At 46.8% G+C, this 23,092-nt stretch overlaps 2 long non-coding RNA genes across 10 annotated transcripts; both read right to left on the minus strand.

The window, feature by feature from the left end:
* Window positions 1-529: 529 nt before the first annotated feature.
* Window positions 530-8,951, minus strand: LOC135440110 (uncharacterized). Of its 9 annotated transcripts, none has more exons than XR_010438242.1 (8): window positions 8,744-8,951; window positions 8,520-8,686; window positions 8,402-8,445; window positions 8,276-8,314; window positions 1,237-1,395; window positions 1,104-1,152; window positions 987-1,046; window positions 536-909 (listed from the first exon to the last, which is right to left on the minus strand). It is a non-coding gene; the product is annotated as an uncharacterized LOC135440110 (long non-coding RNA). The 9 variants fall into 9 exon arrangements; XR_010438241.1 differs by having other exon boundaries at window positions 538-909; window positions 1,208-1,395; window positions 8,744-8,949; XR_010438245.1 differs by lacking the exons at window positions 8,276-8,314; window positions 8,402-8,445; window positions 8,520-8,686; window positions 8,744-8,951 and adding exons at window positions 1,472-1,522; window positions 1,598-1,641; window positions 1,716-1,882; window positions 1,940-1,983 and having other exon boundaries at window positions 530-909; window positions 1,104-1,372.
* Window positions 7,847-8,199, minus strand: LOC135440111 (uncharacterized). The gene is made up of 3 exons (XR_010438247.1): window positions 8,085-8,199; window positions 7,981-8,029; window positions 7,847-7,923 (listed from the first exon to the last, which is right to left on the minus strand). It is a non-coding gene; the product is annotated as an uncharacterized LOC135440111 (long non-coding RNA).
* Window positions 8,952-23,092: the final 14,141 nt, after the last annotated feature.

Raw genomic sequence — 23,092 nt, forward strand, 5'->3', positions numbered from 1 at the left:
CCACGCCGATATCTTTTTTGTCATATGGTCAGAGTATGCGGGGTGAAGCTGGGCCCACGGCGGAGCCCAAATTTTTGAAGGGTGGCAACGCCAGACTTGCGATCCACGGCGCCAAAAGCGACGATTGCTATTGGCCGCCCGGTTCGCTCTTAAAGAGACTATGAGGAGAGTGGATCGCATGCCCTTGGATATGCCCTTGGCCTTCATTTGGGCCATTGACCCAAAAAAAATGCAGCTGTGCAGATGGGCAGAAACGGTGCCCGCCTCGCAAATGTATGCGTGTCCCGAAATTCGGCACCGATGATGTTGCTGCCCAAATGTACGGGTAGTTCGATTTGATCAGCGGTTAACGGCGGGCGTGCCAGCTCGAAGTGAGCGTAAAATTTTTATCTTGCATATCGGCTCAAAAGATTCGAATTTTTTCCCATCTGGCAAGTTAAGCCGGCGCGTAATAACAAAAAACTTAACGACCAAATAAAATTTTCGGTTTGGTTTTGTTTTTTTTTGCAATTTAATAAACATATGGAAATTAAACCGTTCGAGTCACCAAATATATACAATTAAAGAGAGACATAAAACTTAAGTGCGACGAGAGACGAAACAATAAAAAAGTCGAAATTAACGGCTCCGGCAACGAGGGGACCAGCTCTCGCACCAGAGCAGCCCACGAAACATACCAAAGGCCAGGATTCGGCTCAGCGGCGCACACCAGCCATATCCGCGTCGCCGCCAGCCAAGCGTCGGCGCAACCCTGAAGGCGACTAGACGAGCCACCCACGACCGGGCACCAACAACGAAGAAGAGGCCACAGGCGAGACACGCCCACATCCTCCGAGTGAGTCCGTTCCATTTTGCCCCTCCTCGTTCGAGCCCTTGGCGGAGTCAGATGAAGACTCCTGATTGTGCTCCCTGAAAAAGAGCAGATTTTTTTTGTCGTTAAATTTAGATTTTTTGTGTTTATAAATTATATCTATACATGCACTTACGCCGAGCTTCACTTTAGAGTGCGAACGGTGAGGGAAACTCCAAAGGTGATGCATCTGCGCCTGTAAAATATAAAAATTTTAAATTAACACTTGCGCCAACTATGCTCACATACTTACCTAATTGGAATTACCCATTTATATCGCCCCTTACCACCCACAGAGAGCTCTTTACGTAGGGTAAGGTAGAATTAAGCGATTTAATACAGATCTATATCACCTACCTGTTGCACGACTGATTATCGTGACATACCCAGCTTTAAGTATTTGTGTGGGCACATTGTTCCTAAATCGGCGCAACGATTGCCTCTAAATTGTCTCCTTGATTGTTTCTTTTTGCGGCGACTAGCAATATCTTTGCAGTATTTCGTCGCCTGTTCTATTTAGTGCTGTTAAAATAAAAAAATGAATTCTATAAGATAAAGAAAAAAATTAGAAATTAATACACCTTGTCCATAAGTATAAGTATATGCAACATTAATACGCACCTGGAGAAGAAATGTTCACGTGCATGAATACTAATTTACCTGAATGGAGACCTCGTGCAAATTAGAAAGAAATAAAAGAAATATTAATGCCAATAATTATAAGAATACACAAACCATTATACGCACTTGTGAAGTTAACGAAATATCCACTTGCATGAGATTCTAAATAGCTGCAAAGATAAATGCCATAAGCGACGATAAGAATTGTTATACATTTTAAGAAAACGCATCCAATTATACGCACATATTGAAAGAAAAGCATGTCCGGCTAAATTCATATTGTTGGGGAGTGTGGGCATGATGGCCGACACGGGCTAATGTAGGCCATTGAGTGGCCAAAATGAGGGAGAAGAGTGTAGGTGATCGTCTCATGGTAGGGCGGGTACGCTGGGTCCGGAACCGGGGCCCGATCTGGAAGAGTAAGGTGGATAAATAGTGTTTTTTGTTAATTTATATTGAGTGTCTCACCTTTGTTGTTTACATTTTCATAGTTGTTACAGCTGTTTATTTTGTTCATGAGGCCCACTGAGAAACAAGCAGTTCCGTAACAATATGGCACCCAATTGAAGAATCACTCTGCTTCTTTGAAGTCGGTGTGTAATCAAAGAAAAAATAAAAAAAGATATAAATGAAGGTACAGAGAAAAGGAATCCCTTGGCTTCAGGACCCACACCGCTGAAGTCTTATGTGGCACGAGTAGGTAGCTCATAATCGCGCAGCGTATAGTGGAATCCGAGAAGCACGACGGAAGTAGAGAATATCCATAAACATGAGAAGTTTTCTTGTAGTGGTTGATGACGGTAAGTCACGTTCGCATATTGGCGAAACGTTCGCGACCGTTTATCGTAGCCTGGTGGTAGCCGCCACGACAAAATAACTTGTGATAGAATGTGATATTAGGGTAGGTCTGACTAGAGTTTGTTTAATGTTTTCTATTTGTTTTGTCCCACTCTGTTTTAACGTTTGGGGTGTGCTGGCCGTAGTTAAATGAGCTTCGGAGACAAGTGACCCAGGACGATATAGTGCCGATCCTGCGCCGGACCTGTCACACAGCATACCCTTAGGGTGCCCAGAAGTGCGACAGAAACCAAATAGCCTTCAAGGTAGCGTTCCTTGAATGCCGTTCGTCAGTCAAACTGACGTACTGAGCATTTGACGAATGCTTAAGTGTTGTCCACTGTCCAGATTATGCGTAGATTAGTTAGCCTGTGTTAGGATTTGTCTTCTCTCCCCCAAGTATTTGAAATTAATTAGAAAGAAAAAAATTATTTTTGTGAGTGTTTTTGTGGTCGATGTGTATTAATTTATTATTCTTTATTAGTAAGATTTGTTAGTGGGTGTTTATTTATTTATTAATTTACTAGGAATATTAGTAAAGTTTTTTTTATAAGGGTTGTAAGCCTTGTAGAAGACAGGGTTACAGTTCTCAGAAGGGATAAGTATGGCTGAGGAACAGGTGTCTGATTGGGCTTCTGACGCTGATGGGGCGTCGGCTCTGCCACCGCCGCGCCCAGCTGGAAGGCTGGTGCGAACACCAATGAATTTCCGGGGATTTCCAGAGAGACAGATCCCGGAAGAGGGTCACCTGGTAGACTTGGAGAAAGAATTGGCGCAACAAGATAAACCTCCACGGAACCTGGAGTTCCCAAAAGCCCCGAAAGACTCAGTGCTCAAATCGGCGGCAAACGCGGCGATCGCTCAGGCCCACCAAACGTATCTGCATGCTCTGCCATCTGGCATCAGCGAGTCCATCCGCGAGGAGATGCGAGCTGCCTTCATGGAAATGATGAAGGGCATCATTGATGTGCTTAGGCCGCCAGGGAGCCAAACCTCCGAGACTAACACTGCGCCGAAGCCGCCGAGACATGTCGAGCCGGGACCACGAACAGGCGCCATCCCGAAAGAACGGGAAGTGTTCCAGCGCGAGGCATTTCCACCACCGGTGCCACCGAAGCCACATAGACAAGGCGCACGAGGGGCGGAGTATTCGTCCAGCAGCCCAGTTTACGTTGCAGATGCTCAGTCGAGGAACTGGCGTAACCCGAATAACCGCCATTTCCGAGTAGAGGACCGGAGAGCGGATGATTTTCAACCGGAGGAAGCGTACGCCAACGTACGAGAAACGGCGTACATGAAGCTCGAGCGGTGGAACGTCAAGTTTGACGGCGAGGACGCGATGAATTCGGTCGAGGACTTCGTGTTCCGCCTGGAGTTCCTGCAGAGGCAGTATCAATGCCCGTGGAAGGAGGTCCTGCGCGGTTTCCACCTGCTCCTGACCGGCCGCCCCCACACGTGGTATTGGATGCACGTGCGGCATTCTAGGGTCGACAGCTGGATGCAACTGCGACCTGCCCTCTTGGACAGGTTCCGGGGCTACCAGACGGAACACGATGTGATGCAGGAGCTATTACAACAAGAGCAACAGGCCAGCGAAGGGGTGGATGATTATATCCACCACATGCGTCAACTTGCCGCGCGATTCCAGAAGCCGCTGAGAGACCGCGAGCTGGTGAAGATTATAAAGCGTGGTTTGAAAGAAAGTCTGGCGAAATACATCTATGCCATGGACGTACTCACCGTGGATGAGCTGCGCCAAGAGTGCCGAGAAGTGGAGAGGCACATGGGTCGCAGAAGCCGGACTGGGTACCTGCAGCCGTCGCGTTGTCCACAAGAAACGAGGCCCGTAGTTCACGAGGTTGAAGTACCACCACATCGTACACAAACGCCGCCGGGAGAACTGGAGGAAGCATTCGTGCGAGGCAGGAACTCATCCCGACTTGTATGCTGGAACTGCAGACAGTTCGATCACGTCTTTAGAGACTGCCTGTCCAAGGAGCGGAAAATATTCTGCTATAGGTGTGGAAAGCCGGACACTTTCTGCTCCCAGTGTGAAAACTGTCCGGAAAACCCCAGAGGGAGCGCGGTGATGGCGGGACAGACGCGTTCCGGGACGGTGACCGCGGGGAAGCAGGAGAGGGGTACCTACCAAAGCCAATAATCATTGGAAAGGAGACGGAGATTTGGGATAAGGATCAGGATAAGGCTAATTATAATAATAATATAAGCAAAGGTTAGTTAGTGGAGAAACTGTGATGGGAAGCGCGGCCATACGAATCGATGGTGAGGACAGCGGCGGGTGCCAATCGCCCAATTTTAGGTCGCGTTGTTCTGCCTGTGAAATACGGGAATAGAAAGGAAGATATCGTATTTTACATGTGCCCGTACCTGCGACAGGAACTATATCTGGGAATCGACTTCTGGCGAGCCTTCGAGATTGCACCAGAGCTGCTCGGTCCGGCCAGAAAGTCCGAAACACCACCAGAGGCATCTGAGGTAACGGTAGCGAACCCAGAGGTGGCTTATTACCGGGACGACGACGACTGCGTGACGGATCCGGAAATGTGGGACCTGGACAACGATCAGAGGAGTCAGTTGGAAAGCGTGAAGCGCAGATTTCTCCAATTTGAGAAGGATGGCCTAGGGAAAACTCACCTGCTGCAGCACCGAATTCAGCTGATCGAGGGGGCAGAACCCGTGAAGGACAGACATTATCCGCTGTCCCCGGCCAAACAGGAGATCGTGTGGGCCGAGGTGGATAAAATTCTAAAGTTAGGCATCATCGAGGAGAGTGAACCGGACGACGGTGGTGATGAGGCCTGGGAAGAACAGGTTAAACAGTGTGACGATAAAAGACGCCTTCCCGCTTCCATGCATCGAGGGCATCCTATCGCGAATCGACGAGACTCATTTTATCTCTAGCGTCGACCTTAAGTTCGCGTTCTGGCAAATCGAGATGGAGGAGAAGAGCAGGGCGTATACGGCGTTTACTGTACCAGGGAGGCCGCTGTACCAGTTCCGCCACATGCCATTCGGGCTCTGCAACGCCGCTCAACAACTTTGCAGGCTCATGGACAAGGTAATCCCGGCGAATCTGAGGTCCAACGTGTTCGTATACCTAGACGATTTGCTGATAATATCGGCAGATTTTCCAACGCACCTAAAATACTTGGAATTGGTGGCCGAGAGTCTGAGGAACGCGAACCTCACCATAGGCATGGCGAAGTCAAAATTCTGCTTCCGCAACCTAAACTACCTGGGTTTCATCATAAGCGGCGGGACGCTGCGCATGGATCCGGGAAGAGTAGAAGCGATCCGGAACATCCCGAATCCGAGGACGGTCAAGGAACTACGAAGCTTCTTAGGTACGGCGGGGTGGTATCGCCGATTCATAAAGAACTTCGCCGAGATCTCGGTACCGTTGACTGATGCCCTTAAGAAGAGAACGGGTAGATTTGTGTCTCACCACAGCCCCGGTGTTAGTTCACGTGGATTTTCGAAGACCATTCTTCATCCAATGCGACGCATCTCACTACGGAGTAGGAGCCGTGTTGTTCCAGCTAGACGACGAGCAACAGGAAGGGCCGATCGCATTCTTCTCGGCCAAACTCAACAATCACCAGATCAACTATTCGGTGACCGAGAAGAAATGCCTAGCCGCCAAACTGGCCGTACATCGATTCCGGCCGTACGTGGAGATGATGCCGTTCACGGTAATCACCGATCATGCGAGCCTGCAGTGGCTTATGAGTCTCAAAGACTTGAGCGGGAGATTAGCCAGGTGGTCCCTAGAACTGCAAGCGTTCCCTTTCTCCATGCAGTACCGCAAGGGAGCCGACAACGTCGTCGCAGACAGATTGTCCCGAAGCGTGGAAGAGGTCGAACTGACCCCGGAGGATCTGTTGGGATTTCAGACCCCGGAGTTCGAGAGCACCGAATATCGAGAGCTGATAAAAGAGGTGATGAGCCAACAAGGGAAGTTGCCGGATCTTAGAGTGCAGGACGGACCTCTGTTCAAGAGGACAGTGCAAGAGAGCTTGGAGGATGAGGTCGAAGGCACAAGTTGGAAGCTCTGGGTGCCGGAGTCGCTGACTCCAGGACTCATCCAACAAGCGGACGAGACGTCAGCTCATGGAGGCATGAGGAAGACGCTGCACGCGCTGGCCAACATGGCCATACAAGTCAGGGACTATGTGCGGAAATGCGATACGTGTAAGGAGACCAAGGCTCAAAACTACCAGATGCAGGTAGGAATTGGGGAAGAAGTGCGCACCGACCGCCCCTTCCAGAAGATTTATATCGACTTTTTGGGGAAGTATCCACGGTCGAAATGAGGGCATGCGTGGATATTCGTCGTCGTAGACCACTTCTCGAAATTTACCTTCCTGAAGGCCATGAGGGAAGCCACCGCGGCGGATGTCGTGAACTTCTTAGTGCCTGAGGTGTTCTTCAAATTTGGCGTGCCGGAAGTTATCCATTTGGATAATGGACGACAATTCGTATCGAAGTGGTTCGATGCGATGGTCGAGGCGTTTGGCATTACTCACCTGCGCACACCAGTGTATTCGCCTCAGAGCAACGCCGCCGAACGCGTGAACCGCACAGTGCTGTCTGCAATCAGAACCTACCTGGGTCAGGATCATCGGGAATGGGAGATATACGAACATAATCGTAATTTGCTTACCTCCCTGCCAGGCAATGGCGTCGGCAGAGCCCGTCCCCCTTTTCTTTTTTTTTTTGGGTCAGCGCCGAAAATATAGATTACTTGTCGTTGGTGTGGCCTGCGTTGGGCATCGTTATTAGTCGGCTGGGTCAATCCATGAAATGCGCACGCAGATTCCTTGTAACGGTCATTCATGTCGTTACAATAATCTGCGTGGTGATGTTGCATTCGACGTTATCGGCAGCACCGAGGGTTTACTTAGTTGGTTGCGTACGATATTATCGGCCACGCCGATATCTTTTTGTCATATGGTCAGAGTATGCGGGGTGAAGCTAGGCCCACGGCGGAGCCCAAATTTTTGAAGGGTGGCAACGCCAGACTTGCGATCCACGGCGCCAAAAGCGACGATTGCTATTGGCCGCCCGGTTCGCTCTTAAAGAGACTATGAGGAGAGTGGATCGCATGCCCTTGGATATGCCCTTGGCCTTCATTTGGGCCATTGACCCAAAAAAAATGCAGCTGTGCAGATGGGCAGAAACGGTGCCCGCCTCGCAAATGTATGCGTGTCCCGAAATTCCGCACCGATGATGTTGCTGCCCAAATGTACGGGTAGTTCGATTTGATCAGCGGTTAACGGCGGGCGTGCCAGCTCGAAGTGAGCTTAAAATTTTTATCTTGCATATCGGCTCAAAAGATTCGAATTTTTTCCCATCTGGCAATTTCAGCCGGCGACCAAATAAAATTTTCGGTTTGGTTTTGTTTTTTTTTTGCAATTTAATAAACATATGGAAATTAAACTGTTCGAGTCACCAAATATACATATAAAATTAAAACGAGACTTAAAACTTTTTTTGTGTTTATAATTTATATCTATACATACATAGGCACTTACGCCGAGCTTCACTTTAGAGTGCAAACGGTGAGGGAAACTCCAAAGGTGATGCATCTGCGCCTGTAAAATATAAAAATTTAAAATTAACACTTGCGCGAACTATGCTCACATACTTACCTAATTGGAATTACCCATTTATATCGCCCCTTACCACCCCCAGAGAGCTCTTTACGTAGGGTAAGGTAGAATTAAGCGATTTAATACAGATCTATATCACCTACCTGTTGCACGACTGATTATCGTGACATACCCAGCTTTAAGTATTTGTGTGGGCACATTGTTCCTAAATCGGCGCAACGATTGCCGCTAAATTGTCTCTTTGATAAAAAAATAAATTCTATAAGATAAGAAAAAAATTAGAAATTAATACACCTTGTCCATAAGTATAAGTATATGCAACATTAATACGCACCTGGAGAAGAAATGTTCACGTGCATGAATACTAATTTACCTGAATGGAGACCTCGTGCAAATTAGAAAGAAATAAAAGAAATATTAATGCCAATAATTATAAGAATACACAAACCATTATACGCACCTGTGAAGTTAACGAAATATCCACTTGCATGAGATTCTAAATAGCTGCAAAGATAAATGCTATAAGCGATGATAATAATCGTTATACATTTTAAGAAAACGCAGACAATTATACGCACATATTGAAAGAAAAGCATGTCCGGCTAAATTCATATTGTTGGGGAGAGTGGGCATGATGGCCGACACGGGCTAATGTAGGCCATTGAGTGGCCAAAATGAGGGAGACGAGTGTAGGTGATCGTCTCATGGTAGGGCGGGTACGCTGGGTCCGGAACCGGGGCCCGATCTGGAAGAGTAAGGTTGATAAATAGCGTTTTTTGATAATTTATATTGAGTGTCTCACCTTTGTTGTTTACATTTTCATAGTTGTTACAGCTGTTTATTTTGTTCATGAGTTAGCAGTTCCGAATATTGGTTATCGATTATGTGGTTCATTTTTGAATAGTGTTGTGTGAGTCTGTTTTGCTACAGACGTGTAGCTTTGTTGTTATCGATTGTGCGGACTGCGGGCCAGGGATGGGACTACACCCAGAGAATCCGATGAGACAGCCGGCGCGGCCAACTGGGAAACAAGCAGTTCCGTAACAAAGTAAGAGGTTCTAGTCGGGAACTCCCGACTAGAGGATATCCTGAACCCTCTTATTCTTATATACACCAAATGCAGCTCGCGCTACGCGGTCGTTTGCTTTAATAGTAATAAAGATAAATTAAAAAAAAAAAAGTTCCCTTTTCAGGGCTTGAACTTGCAACTGACCGCATTATTTGCTGCCGCCTCTACTCAACAGCCACACCAGCAGTAAAAAAAAAAATATAGTTTCCTCGGCAGGGTTCGAACTTGTAACTGACCGCGCTACTTTCCGCCGCCTCTACTCAATAGCCACACCAATAATTGAGCCTTGACGAGAAAAATACCAATTAAAATAGCAGCACAGAAAACAATACAATCGCAACTGCAATGCTGTTGATAGAATTGAAAGAAGACGCGCATGAATGTGTGTGTGTACAAGTTAACACCTAAGAATTGCACCAAAATAACGCTGTATAAGAAACTTGCACAATACTTATATTTACCCATTTCCAACCAAGCACATTCCGCTGACACATGAGTTCAGCGGCCTGACCACAATGGTCAGCAGCGGTAACCTGACACTTGCCGACTGTAGCTTTGTAGCTTATGGATACAACTTTTAGGTTTAATTCCAATTCAATTTTATACCACAATTCAGTTTTGTATTTGACGTTTAAGAATACACAAACATTACTCCGGCACGCTGCCGAGAACAGCAATTGTTGTTCATTACACTTATTTCATTACTCCGGCACGCTGCCGAGAATAGTATTTGTTGTGCATAATACTTATTTGGCGCCCAACTCGTGGTAATAACAAAAGAAAATTACCCACGCGAGCGTTCATTAATAACTGAAACACTCTAACAAAAACATTACGCGATTGCTGACCTTCGTCAATACAGGCAGAAACAGTGCAACAACTTCACCCTCGTAAAGACCCATTCGCAGAAGTGCACCGAAGCCACTTGAGCTATCTGGACAGCAAAGACTGCGGCGTTGGAGCTATCTGGACAGCGAAGACTGCGGCGTTGGAGCCAAATTCGCCTTAAGCAGTTGTCTTAGAATCATGTAAGTGGGCTTTTCCTTAATTCTTTTCAAGTCAATTCAAAAGAAATTTAAAAAGAAAAAAGAAGCACATTATATTTTGCCTTACTTATTACTCAATTATAAATCTATAAAGAAAAATAATAATAACAAGTTATACGGCATTGAGAGCTTTGATTGATAGATAAGCTAGATATTTGTCATTTGTATTTAAAGCTAATTGCATATTTTGTCGGCTTGCTTCCCACTCTATTCGTTAGTTGTCTTTACGTTACTTTGTAGTTGAACGCTCTGGCGTAACATGACACGCCAGCGTAGATGAACTCACGCTTAATCATAAAAATATTGAATTGTTTATCTGTAGCGAAGGCATATGAGCTCTTCATTCTCACGATACAGAACGCCCGGCCACTGTTCAAGTGACTCAGAATCTGACTGTGACACTCAAGCCCTAATTCGCAGACCAAGACTGGAACCCGTTGTTCCCCAGCGCCCCTGAACAACTCAAGCAAGCTGCTGCAAATCAACACAGGGAACAAGAGTTAATTCAAAGAATTAACTAAATGTCTGAACAGATAGCGGCTGCGCGCATTACTACGCCAGAAGTGCAAACGTATGTGGCCATTGAAATAAACAATGAGGTACGCTGCGACGAGCCACTTTACGCCGTCAAATGCTTGCCCGAGTTTACCGGAGCACAAGAATCTTATGTAACGTGGCGGCAAGCAGCGCTGGCAGCGTATCAAATTTTCAAACCATATAATGGCAGCTCACGCCACTATTAGGCGGTTATCATTATCAGAAGCAAGGTCAGGGGTCCCGCTGATGCAGTACTAGCTTCGTTTGGCACAGTATTGAACTTTGATGCGATTATAAATCGCCTCGATTTCACGTATAGTGACAAACGACCCATCCATGTAATAGAACAGGAGTTAGGCACCTTGAGGCAGGGGGGCTTATCGCTACTTCAGAATTACGACGAAGTAGAAAAAAAACTGACTTTACTGACCAACAATATGTCATATGAGCCAATTATGGCTAAAGGCTTATGCGAAAAATTCCGCGATGACGCATTGCGCGTTTTTATATCAGGTCTCAAACGCAATCTCACAGACGTGCTTTTCGCGGCTAAGCCAAAGGACTTACCCTCGGCACTCGCCCTTGCACAGGAGGTTGAATCTAACCATGAGAGATATGCCTTTGCGGCTAACTACGCTAGACGTCAGGAGGAAAAAGAGCGTAGACCAAGCACCAAAGTGCAGAATAGCCAGCAGGGGGAGCCACAGTCAAATAGCCAGAAAAACTCACACTACAATAAGCAGGCCAGGACGCAAAGCCAAGCCGATCAAAAGAGCGGCAGACAACAGAATAACAAGACAGCGCCAGTGCCTTTGGAAGTTGACCCTTCCATATCGAGGATGCCGTCAGCCGTTATGTAAACAAGAGATCAGCCCCATCTGATCGCACAAGTGCTCAGAGAAAGCAGCAAAGGGTAAACCACATTGCGCAGGGCGCACCAGGGGGGTCAGAGTCAAATGCCACAGCCGCTGATAGCGCGGTGTCGCAAATTGACGACGGTGGCAACAGCGATGCTGGTTTGGATGCGCTCAATTTTTTAGGAGTAAGTCCCTGGTCCCTCTCATCCGACGAAGAGTAGCAAGGACTGATATGAAGTTCCTTATCGATACGGGTGCGTCAAAGAATTTCATTAAACCATAAGAAGGATTAAAAGGCTTTTGCCCGGTTGACATAAATTTCACAATTCATTCAATCCATGGCACGACAAACATCACACAAAAATGCTTTGTGTCGATGTTCAATACAAAAGCAACATTCTTTATTTTACCAGATTTGTCAACATTTGACGGCATTATATGCCTTGACCTGTTAACACAGGTAGGAGCCTCACTTTGCTTAGTTCCAGGACAACTCAAGTGGGGTACGGAAGTTGAAAAAATCACCTTCCACACTTGTGCCAACGTAAATTTCACAGAAGTAGATTGTGAAGAGGCACCCCCATTAGTTAAAAGTTCTTTCTTAAAAATGCTAAAGACCAGACAAAAGGCTTTTGCAGACCCAGATGAAGCGTTGCCGTATAACACATCAGTCGTGGCTACCATCAGGACCACTAATGAGCAACCCATCTATGCCAAGCTTTACCCATATCCAATGGGAGCAGCTGATTTCGTCAATAAAGAAATCAAAGATCTGCTAAAGAATGACATAATTCAAAAGTCCGTCTCACCCTACAACAACCCAATATGGGTAGTAGACAAAAAAGGCACTGACGAGGCGGGTAATAAAAAAATGAGATTGGTAATAGATTTTCGTAAACTTAACGAAAGAACGGTACCTGATAAGTACCCTATGCCAAACATCTCGATGATATTGGGAAATTTGGGCAAAGCCAAATACTTCTCAACATTAGACCTCAAGCCTGGTTATCACCAGATCATACTCGCTGAACGCGACCGTGAAAAGACCTCTTTCTCGGTAAACGGGGGGAAATACGAGTTCAAAAGACTCCCTTTTGGACTAAAGAATGCAGCAAGCATTTTTCAAAGAACCATCGACGACATACTGCGAGAGCAGATTGGCAAGTTGCTATGTCTATGTCGATGACGTAATTATCTTCTCAGAAGATGAAGAATCCCACATTAAACATGTGGACTGGGTCCTAAAAAGTTTGCACGAAGCAAACATGAGGGTCTCAGTCGAGAAATCGCGTTTTTTTAGGAAAAGCGTGAGCTTTCTGGGATTCATAGTCACCAGCGGAGGTGCCACAACAGATCCGACAAAAGGTTAAAGCAATACAGGAGTTTCCAGAACCTAAAACGCTGTTTGAGGTCAGATCATTTCTAGGCGTCGCAAGCTACTACAGATGTTTCATTAGGGACTTCGCTGCAATAGCAAGACCCATCACGAACATTTTGAAGGGCGAAAATGGAACAGTCAGTGTTACGGGGCGAAGTGAAAATGTCTATTGTCACTAGGTCCTACTGGGTATCGCATTTTTCTGTAAGCGGCGCTCGCTTCTTACGCTGGAAGTGCACCGTTAGAATTAGTTTGTACATACAGAAGTCGATATCACGCAGCTGCACAATTTGCCTTTTCGTCGAGGTTCACTTTCGTTTTGTGCTTGCAGCTGAGCAGAAGTGTAAGAGAAGATAAGCGCGTGCGGAGCACGAATGTAAGTCTCATAAACTTGTTAAATATATGTAGATCATTAAATAATGAAAGATAATAAAGATTTCAGCCCAATCGTACGTAGCGAATTGAATCGTGTCGTATCGTACAACGAATCGAATGTTGTTTCTTTTCGACGCTAGAATTCCCTGCCAAATACGCGCCCGGCGCGACTCTCGGCGCCAATATTCTGAAATATTCTCTGCTGCAGTGTTGCCATAACCTCAAAGCGGACTTCACTGTATTGGTGTGGCGAGATGGCTGACGGTGATGAACAAGATGCAAGTGCGAGAAGGACGACAAGTAGTAATCAACCCGGTGGAACTGCAACGCTTGTAACGGCATGGTCAACGGGACAGGCTGACGGATCGCCTGTCCTCGCCGGAGTTCAAGATAACGTCGCCGGCCTAGAAAAGGGTAGCGGAGCAGCAAACATAGAAATTTATAGCGGCTGTCCGTCTACGTCGTCTGCAGCTACTGGTCCAAGGGAAAGTTCAACACCGACGCAGCATAGAACTGAGAAAGAGGGAGCATTCTTCAACCCTTTGGGATGCCAGAACGTGATCTGCAAGCAGAAACAGGTTGCGGCTAATTGGAGTGTACACCCTAGTTTGCCATATCAAGCAAACACGGCGGTGTTTAACCAGGCTACGGAGCCCAGTACTGCCGCGTACATGGGCCACACAGGTCTGGGAGCGCTTAATAGATCGATAGAGCACCCGCCGCGGCAGCAATTCGATAATGTACATTCTAATGCTGCGACGCCTTGGAATGGACCGCTGACATCTGCGCAAATCAGTGCGCGACACGTAATCAGCAAAGCTTTACCAATATTTACTGGCAAACCAGAGGAATGGTTGATCTTTATCAGCAATTATGAGCAATCCACAGAGAGATGTGGATTCAGCAATGAGGAAAATCTCATCCGGCTTCAGAAGTGCCTCAAAGGGCAAGCCCTGGATGCGGTGCGTGGAAAGCTTATGATACCAGCTACAGTGCCGTATGCTATAGGCACATTGCGAATGCTGCATGGCCGCTCTGAAATAGTACATGCTGCGTTGCAGCAAAAGCTACGAGAGGAGCCAGCAATAAAATCGGACAATTTGAACACTGTTATCTGACTGGCCTTAGCTGTCCAAAACTACTGCGCAACGATAGCGGCCATTGGAATGCACGAATATCTTTACGATCCCGCGCTGTTAAACGAACTTGTTGCTAAGATTCCCAGCAATATGAAATTGGACTGGGGTCGGCATCGAATGTCAAATGATGGTAGTAGCTTGGCCACCTTTGATAACTGGCTGTTTAATGTGGCTATGTGCGCCACTATGGTCACGCCCTACGAGATACCACGGACTGATAACGAAAAGAAGAGCTCCACGAAAACCACTAGAGAGCGAATTTTTGTGCACAACACGGTAGACAACCCTGAGGGTTCGCAGCAACAGCGTTATCAACAGGAACAGGAGAGAGTTTCATGTGCAAAGTGCGCTGGTAACCACCGTCTTTCAGATTGCGGCGACTTTAGAGCCATGGGTACAAAACAGCGGTGGGAACTTGTCAAGGAGAAGCGGCTCTGCTTTTGCTGCTTTATGCGACATCGTGCACAACAGTGCAAAACAAAGAAGAAATGTCACGTGGATGGTTGCGAGGCAACGCACCATGTACTGCTACATACGCCTACCACGAGCGGTAGTAAAGATGAGCACACGGGCCAAGGTAGCAACAAGTCAATGTCAATGGAATCTGCCGTTATGTTTCATGCCAGGTCCGCAAGTAAGACACTGTTTCGATATGTTCCAATCACGCTCTATAGTAAATCAAAAAGCGTGCGCGCATATGCATTAGTGGATGAAGGAGCTGAGTGTACGCTAATAGAAAGAGCGCTTGCAGACGAGTTGGAACTAGATGGTCCGGCGACCCAGCTGTGTCTCAAATGGACAGGCGACATAACCAAGAACGAACCTGAGTCTATGTCTGTGGCTGTGAGCATTTCAGCTCCAGAACATAATGCGGTACAGTATGCGTTGAAAAACGTGCGAACTGTAGCGAACTTGGACTTACCAGAGCAAAGTATCGGGCCACAGTTGTTTAAGTCTCGGAAGTATTTATCTATGCTTCCCATCCTGCCGTATAACAACGTAAAGGCTCAGCTTATTATCGGCTTGGACAACATCAAAATAACTGCACCCCTGGAGATACGAGAAGGTGAAAACGAAGACGTCATAGCAGCGCGAAGCAGACTAGGATGGTCTGTATATGGCCGCCCTATGGTGGGTGAAAGCACCACGCCTCGTCTGCTACATATTTGCCAGTGCAGTGCGACACGTGGGATGGATGAGGCTCTGAAGAGCTATTTTGCCCTGGAGTCACTAGGTGTGAGCGTCTCCTCAAATCCGCTGAGATCCAGCGAGGACGAACGCTCGATGCAGATAATGGAGGCAACAACAACTTATCTGGAAGACGAAAAGCGCTGGCAGACTGGCCTGCTATGGCGGTTTGATCGCATTCATATGCCAGACTCTTACCAGATGGCGGTTAAGCGCCTTAAATGTCTAGAGGCAAAGATGTTCAAAGACCCACCACTAAAGGAGTTCATGATGAACACGATGCACGACTATAAACAGAAAGGATATATCCGCCGGCTGAAGGATAGTGAGTTAGTAGCTAAGACGATGTCGTGGTTTCTTCCTATCTTTACAGTCACCAATCCGAACAAGCTAAAGACACGCTTGGTATGGGATGCAGCCGCCAAAGTTAGTGGCACGTCGCTGAACGATTGTTTGCTTAAAGGTCCAGATACACTAGCATCTTTGATGGGCGTGCTAATACGCTTCAGAGAGCGCCCTATCGCCGTATCCGGCGACATACGGGAAATGTTTCATCAGGTCAAGGTGCGCCGAGAAAACCAAGCGGCTCAGAAGTTTCTCTGGCGTGATGGAGATTCGTCGCGCTCTCCCGAAACGTACGTTATGCAAGTCATGAGCATCCTGTTCGCCAGCCCTAGCAAATTACGTCAAGAATCGCAATGCCGAGCGGTTCGTAGCGGAGCATCCGGATGCCGTAAAGGCGATTTGCGAAAACACATTTGTAGACGACTGGCTGCAGTCGGTAGATTCAGAATCCCAAATGATGCAGTTAGCTGAGACTGTAAAAAGGATTCATGCTAGTGGCGGTTTCGAGATGCGCCACTGGACATCAAATTCAAAGACGACTGTGAGGGCTTGGACAAGCGGATCAGCGCTCAGGATGAAGCGCAAGAAAAGGTCCTAGGCCTGTGGTGGCTACCTGGACAAGATCTGTTGACCTTTGCGGTAAAGCCGAACTTGCTTGCAAAAGCATCTAAGGAGCGCCCAACTAAAAGACGCGTTCTAAGCGTGGTCATGTCTATTTTCGACCCGCTTGGGCTGCTAGGATTCTTTAATATACGCGCCAAGATCATCCTTCAGAACATATGGCGATCCAACATCGGATGGGATGACGACCTTACCAAAGAAGACGAAGTGGATTGGCGACACTGGCTAGATCTAGTTTCAAAGTTAAATACCGTCCGTATTCCACGGTGTATGAAGTGGGTGAGCCGAACCCAGACTGTACAGATGCACACATTCGTGGACGCCAGTATTAATGCTTATGCAGCAGTTGTATATTTGCGGGCTGAACATGATGGCCAAGTACATTGCAGTTTAGCCGCCTCAAAAACGAGAGTAGCACCCTTGAAGCCCGTGTCTATACCTCGTATGGAACTAATGGCCGCACTCTTAGGTCTGAGACTGGCCAAATGTATCCAAAATGAAATGTCGGTACGCATACATAGACGAACATTTTGGACGGATTCAAAGGACGTGCTCTACTGGATCCAGTCCGATGCTCGAAAGTTCCAACAATTCGTAGCGCTTCGCATCGGAGAGATTTTAGAAGAATCAGATGTGGACAGCTGGCGCTGGGTCCCATCAGCTCAAAACGTGGCAGACGATGGCACAAAATGGACCAAAACGCCCGAAATTCACGGCTCGACCAGGTGGTTCAATGGACCACCATTTTTGTATCTAGAAGAATCGCAGTGGCCACGCACAGAAAAGGGCTCGGCAATAAACATGTTATACCATGCTGAAGAAAGAGCCAATCACACGTCCTTTTGGAGATGTATCCTGCCGGATCTGCAGCACTTCAGCAAGCTGGAGAAATTGAGAGCCGCACAGCTATGCGTACTGGATTTCCTACGGATTGTTACTAAGAAGACCAAATTGGACGGGCGATTAGAGCTGCAGAAGATGCTGCTCCTTAAACGCAGCAAAGAAATGGATGTGATTTTTATTCGAATATGCCAAGAAGAGGAGTTTTATAGTGAGATTACCTCCCTAAAGTCGGGGCGCCGCCTAACCGATCGCAAAAGCCTGCTCTTCAAGCTCTCTCCTTATATAGATGACTCGGGCATTCTACGTATTAAGGGACGGATAGACAATATAGAAGGAGTTGAAGTCTGCGTAAAACGCCCGATAATTCTGCCAAGACGACATCGATTGACGTATCTGCTTGTTGAGTTTTATCACCGCAAATATCATCACCTGCACAACGAAATCGTCGTAAACGAACTGCGTCAGCAGTACTGGGTCTGTAGCTTGCGAGCCTTGGTGAAAGAAGTCTCCAGTGCTTGCCCAGCGTGCCGTATACGACGCGCCCGCCCAAAGCCACCAGAGATGAGCGACCTGCCAATCGAACGACTATCGCCCTATACTCCACCGTTCACATACACCGGAGTGGATTACTTTGGACCCTACGACATTGTCGTTGGACGGCGTCGTGAGAAGCGCTGGGGTGTGCTGTTCACATGCCTCACGGTACGCGCCGTTCACCTAGATATAGCTACGTCGCTCTCGACTGACTCATACCTATGCGTTCTGAAGTCGTTCGTGGCCAGACGCGGCTGCCCCCGCCGCATGCTGTCGGACAATGGCACAAATTTCAGAGGCGCTAGCAGAATATTAAAAGATGAAATTGAACGTATATCGCCGGCGCTGATCGAGCGACAATACCCGGAACTGGAGTTTACCTTTATTCCACCAGGATCACCCCACATGGGAGGATCGTGGGAACGAATGGTGCGTTCCACAAAGTCAATACTGTCGGAGATCCTGCCGCACTCTGGGCTACGAGAGGAGGTGCTACGAGCAGCATTGGCAGACGTAGAAAGCATGCTCAACTCAAGACCGCTTACTTATGTTCCCCTGGAAACTTCTGAGTCCGAAGCCCTGACCCCGAACCATTTTCTTATAGGTCACTCAAGCGGATTGCGTGAGAGAGGCTCACGGGACCGGGACGGAGCTAGCTTGGCACGAGGCTTCCGAGTCGCCAGCCAATTGGCTGACCAATTTTGGAAGAGATGGTTGAGCGAGTATCTGCCCACACTCACCAGACGTACTAAGTGGTTCCAACCGCCAATCGAACCAATATCAGTCGATGACATCGTCATAATAGTGGACGAAGGTGCCAAACGAAACTGTTGGACAAGAGGAGTGGTAGTCGACGTGCACCGTTCGAAAGACGGCCAGGTCCGAAGCGCCGTGGTGCGAACCGCCGATGGAATTATTACTCGCCCCGCCGTCAAGCTAGCTAAGCTTGACATTAAAGTTAGTAACACACTGCACGGACGTTCGTGAATTACAGGGTGGGGAATGTTACGGGGCGAAGTGAAAATGTCTATTGTCACTAGGTCCTACTGGGTATCGCATTTTTCTGTAAGCGGCGCTCGCTTCTTACGCTGGAAGTGCACCGTTAGAATTAGTTTGTACATACAGAAGTCGATATCACGCAGCTGCACAATTTGCCTTTTCGTCGAGGTTCACTTTCGTTTTGTGCTTGCAGCTGAGCAGAAGTGTAAGAGAAGATAAGCGCGTGCGGAGCACGAATGTAAGTCTCATAAACTTGTTAAATATATGTAGATCATTAAATAATAAAAGATAATAAAGATTTCAGCCCAATCGTACGTAGCGAATTGAATCGTGTCGTATCGTACATCGAATCGAATGTTGTTTCTTTTCGACGCTAGAAATCCCTGCCAAATACGCGCCCGGCGCGACTCTCGGCGCCAACAGTCAGTAAACACAGTTCTAGAAACATAAAGGTCCAATTCTCTGAAGCGCAGCAACGGGCGTTTCAGAAGTTGCGTAATATTTTGGCATCCGAAGATGTGATGCTCAGGTACCCCGACTTTAAGAAGCCTTTCGATCTAACGACCGATGCTTCGGCCCACGGCATAGGTGCGGTTTTGTCTCAAGAGGGTCGTCCTATAACAATGATTTCGAGAACATTGAAGGACTGTGAGGTAAACTACGCAACAAATGAAAGAGAGCTATTGGCCATTGTATGGTTTCTTGCCAAATTAAGGCACTATTTATATGGGGTGAAAGACATTAACGTCTTCACTGACCATCAACCCTTGACCCTTGCAAAGATCAAAAGGTAGAAAGCCCGCATTGACGAGTCTAATGCGCGACTCTTCTACAAACCCGGCAAGGACAATCTGGTTGCGGATGCCTTATCGAGACAACAGCTCAATGCCTTAGATGAACAAGGGGTGGAGTCCTGTGCAGCAACGATCCACAGCGAGGTCTCTCTCACCAACACCATTGAGTCAACAATCAAACCCTTGAACTGCTTTCAAAACCAAATAGTGTTGGAAGAGGCGCGTTTCCCCTTAAAACGAAGTTTCATTCTGTTTGGGAATAAGAAACGTTACTTGATCAGCTATACTTGCATTGAATCATTGCTAGAGAAACTCGCAGATGTAATTTCAGCCAAATGCGTAAATGCCCTCCACTGTGATTTGCATACGCTTGCAATGATACAGGACGCATTGGTTCGAAGATACCCAGCCACGAAGTTCTGGCACTGCAAACAACGTGTAGTTGACGTATTTGCGGTTGGAGAAAGAAGAGAAATCCTCACAGCTGCACATAGACATTTTCTCCAATGACAGAAAAGTTTTTCTCACTTGCATCGATAAGTTTTCTAAATTTGCTGTTTTCCAACCGGTCCCTTCAAGAACCATTGTGGATCTGAAGCCAGCCTTAATGCAACTGATGAACTTTTTCCCAAAAGCCAGATCTATTTACTGTGACAATGAACCGTCATTGAATTCAGAAACAATCGTGGCTATGCTTGCAAACAACTATGGGGTCAGCATTTCAAATGCACCACCATTACATAGCGTCTCGAATGGACAGGTTGAGCGCTTTCACAGCACTCTATTAGAGCTAGCCAGATGCCTAAAGATCGATAAAGGTATAAGTGACACCGTAGAAATCATTTTACTGGCTACAACTGAGTACAATAAGTCGATCGATTCGGTCATCGACAAAAGACCAGTTGACGTGGTTCAGGCGCACCCAGATGAGCCACAAGAGAACATACAAAACAGAATCAGAGACGCCCAGACGGCGCTCAGAGCTAGGGAGAACGCCAAGCGGCAGAATAGTGTCTTCGACGTTGGTGACAAAGTTTTGGTCAAGTCCAACCGAAGGCTCGGGACCAAACTCACACCTTTATGTGATGAGAATGCCGTGGAAGCAGATCTGGGGACCGAGGTCCTCATTAAAGGGAGGGTGGTCCACAAGGACAACTTGAGGTAATCACCACGAGAATAAGGCCCTTGAAATTTTTTATAATACCAATCTGTTTAGCCACTTGGCTCGCATCTTCCAATTAATTATAAGACATAGATATTAACGCTTGCCCTCAGTTTAAGTTCTGGTGGTGGTGGGTTAACCAATATCAAAACACAAAAAAGCTAAAAATCCCATTCCACAGGTTTGAACTAATTCTCATCTTGTCCCTGTCCCTGGTTTCGGCGCGCGTCACTGATTATTCAAACGCTAGGTACATCCCGATAATAGATGGACGAATCCTGGTGTGGGAAGATTTCGCCTATGTTAAACACTCGGCGAATCTTTCGGAATACGCACGTGTGGTGGAAGAAACGGTCAGTTTGCTTGACATGCTCCCACAATTTCACATGAAGAAGCTTCTAAAGGTGGACACAGCTCACCTGCAGGACCTGCTGGAAGCGTTGGGCGTACACCATAGGGTGGCCAGAAGTTTGGACTTCTTTGGGTCGATGCTGAAAGTCGTAGCAGGCACTCCGGATGCCAACGATTTAGAAAGAATAAGATTTACAGAACAACAGCTAATACGTGAAAACAATAGACAAATAGAGATAAATACAGGACCAAGTTAATCAGCTCACAATTACTGTCAATGAAAGTCTCAAGGCCGTGAAAAACACACAAGTAAACACTGAACACTTGTATGAAACGCTATTGGCTAGAAATAGGATGCTGATGATGCAAATGCAAAATTTAATGCTTGCCATATCGTTAGCAAAGGCAAACATTGTAAGCCCGAATATTATAGACCATATTGACTTGAAATCAGTTTGGGTTGAGGAGCCCACCGACACCCCCATAGCAGAACTTTTGTCCGTTTCGTCCGTTAAGGTACTACAATCTAACAACGCTTTATATTATTAAGTTCCCAAAAGTTAAGCTAGCTTGTAAGAAAATCACAATTTATCCCGTCATTCAGAAAGGCTTAATACTGCGAATAACAGACAACACCGTGGCAGAATGTGATGGAAACGTTTACGCTCTAGAAAACTACACCGCATCCCCTGGACCGACGTTCTGCAGACTCTCAAAGGAAAGCTCATGCGCCAGAGAGCTACACGCCGGGGGGTGGCTCACTGCGAAACCCAGCCTAGCAACCTGGCCCGATTACTCAGGTGGACGAAGGGATGATAATTATCAACGTCAAATTAGCAGAAGTGCGAGTTGATAACGGCTCTAAGACCTGGCTCCAAGTCATACACCTCATTACATTCGCTGATCGGGCTAACGTAAATGGAACTCTTTTTATAAACCATAATAACATCTTGGATAGAGTCCCAGGATCGGCGAACTCTCCACTGTTGAACATTACGGCCAGCCGAGATATACTGAGGCAATTCAACAGTTCAGGGAGCAAATCAATGAGGACCGGGCCTACCGAGTGTCGTTCATAGCAGGAGCTATCTGTTGCGCAACCGTTTGTATCGGGTTGACGCTTTGGCGAATCACTAAGAAGAGGAAGACTGCAAGGCGGCTGAGAGAGGTGATTGCCGGTATAGGGTCCACCGAGGACGGTCATAAACTCCAGGGGGAAATAGTTAACACCTAAGAATTGCACCAAAATAACGCTGTATAAGAAACTTGCACAATACTTATATTTACCCATTTGCAACCAAGCACATTCCGCTGACACATGAGTTCAGCGGCCTGACCGCAATGGTCAGCAGCGGTAACCTGACACTTGACTATGCTGCAAGTATCCGCGTTGTCGCTTATGCTGAGTCGGCTTGCCGACTGTAGCTTTGTAGCTTTGTAGCTTTGTAGCTTATGGATCCAACTTTTAGGTTTAATTCCAATTCAATTTTATACCACAATTCAGTTTTGTATTTGACGTTTAAGAATACACAAACATTACTCCGGCACGCTGCCGAGAACAGCAATTGTTGTGCATTACACTTATTTCATTACTCCGGCACGCTGCCGAGAATAGTATTTGTTGTGCATAATACCACTAACCAAAAAACATATAGACCGGACAACCAGTGTAAAGATGTTGGTCACCAAAAATTGGTTTGCATCTGGTCCAACGAGCGAGTAAGATATACATATGACATCTTTTGATCGCTCACACTACAGGAAACTCCTTTGGCTTACTCTCTTCCATATGATTTGTGCGATAGAACGGCATCGCTGTTTATTTTTATCTAAATTTGCTGTTTTCCAACCGGTCCCTTCAAGAACCATTGTGGATCTGAAGCCAGCCTTAATGCAACTGATGAACTTTTTCC

This window comes from Drosophila montana, unplaced genomic scaffold (assembly GCF_035044405.1).
Source record: "Drosophila montana isolate Dmon_TW-CO22-7 unplaced genomic scaffold, ASM3504440v1 contig_84_1, whole genome shotgun sequence".
Classification (NCBI taxonomy): domain Eukaryota; kingdom Metazoa; phylum Arthropoda; class Insecta; order Diptera; family Drosophilidae; genus Drosophila; species Drosophila montana.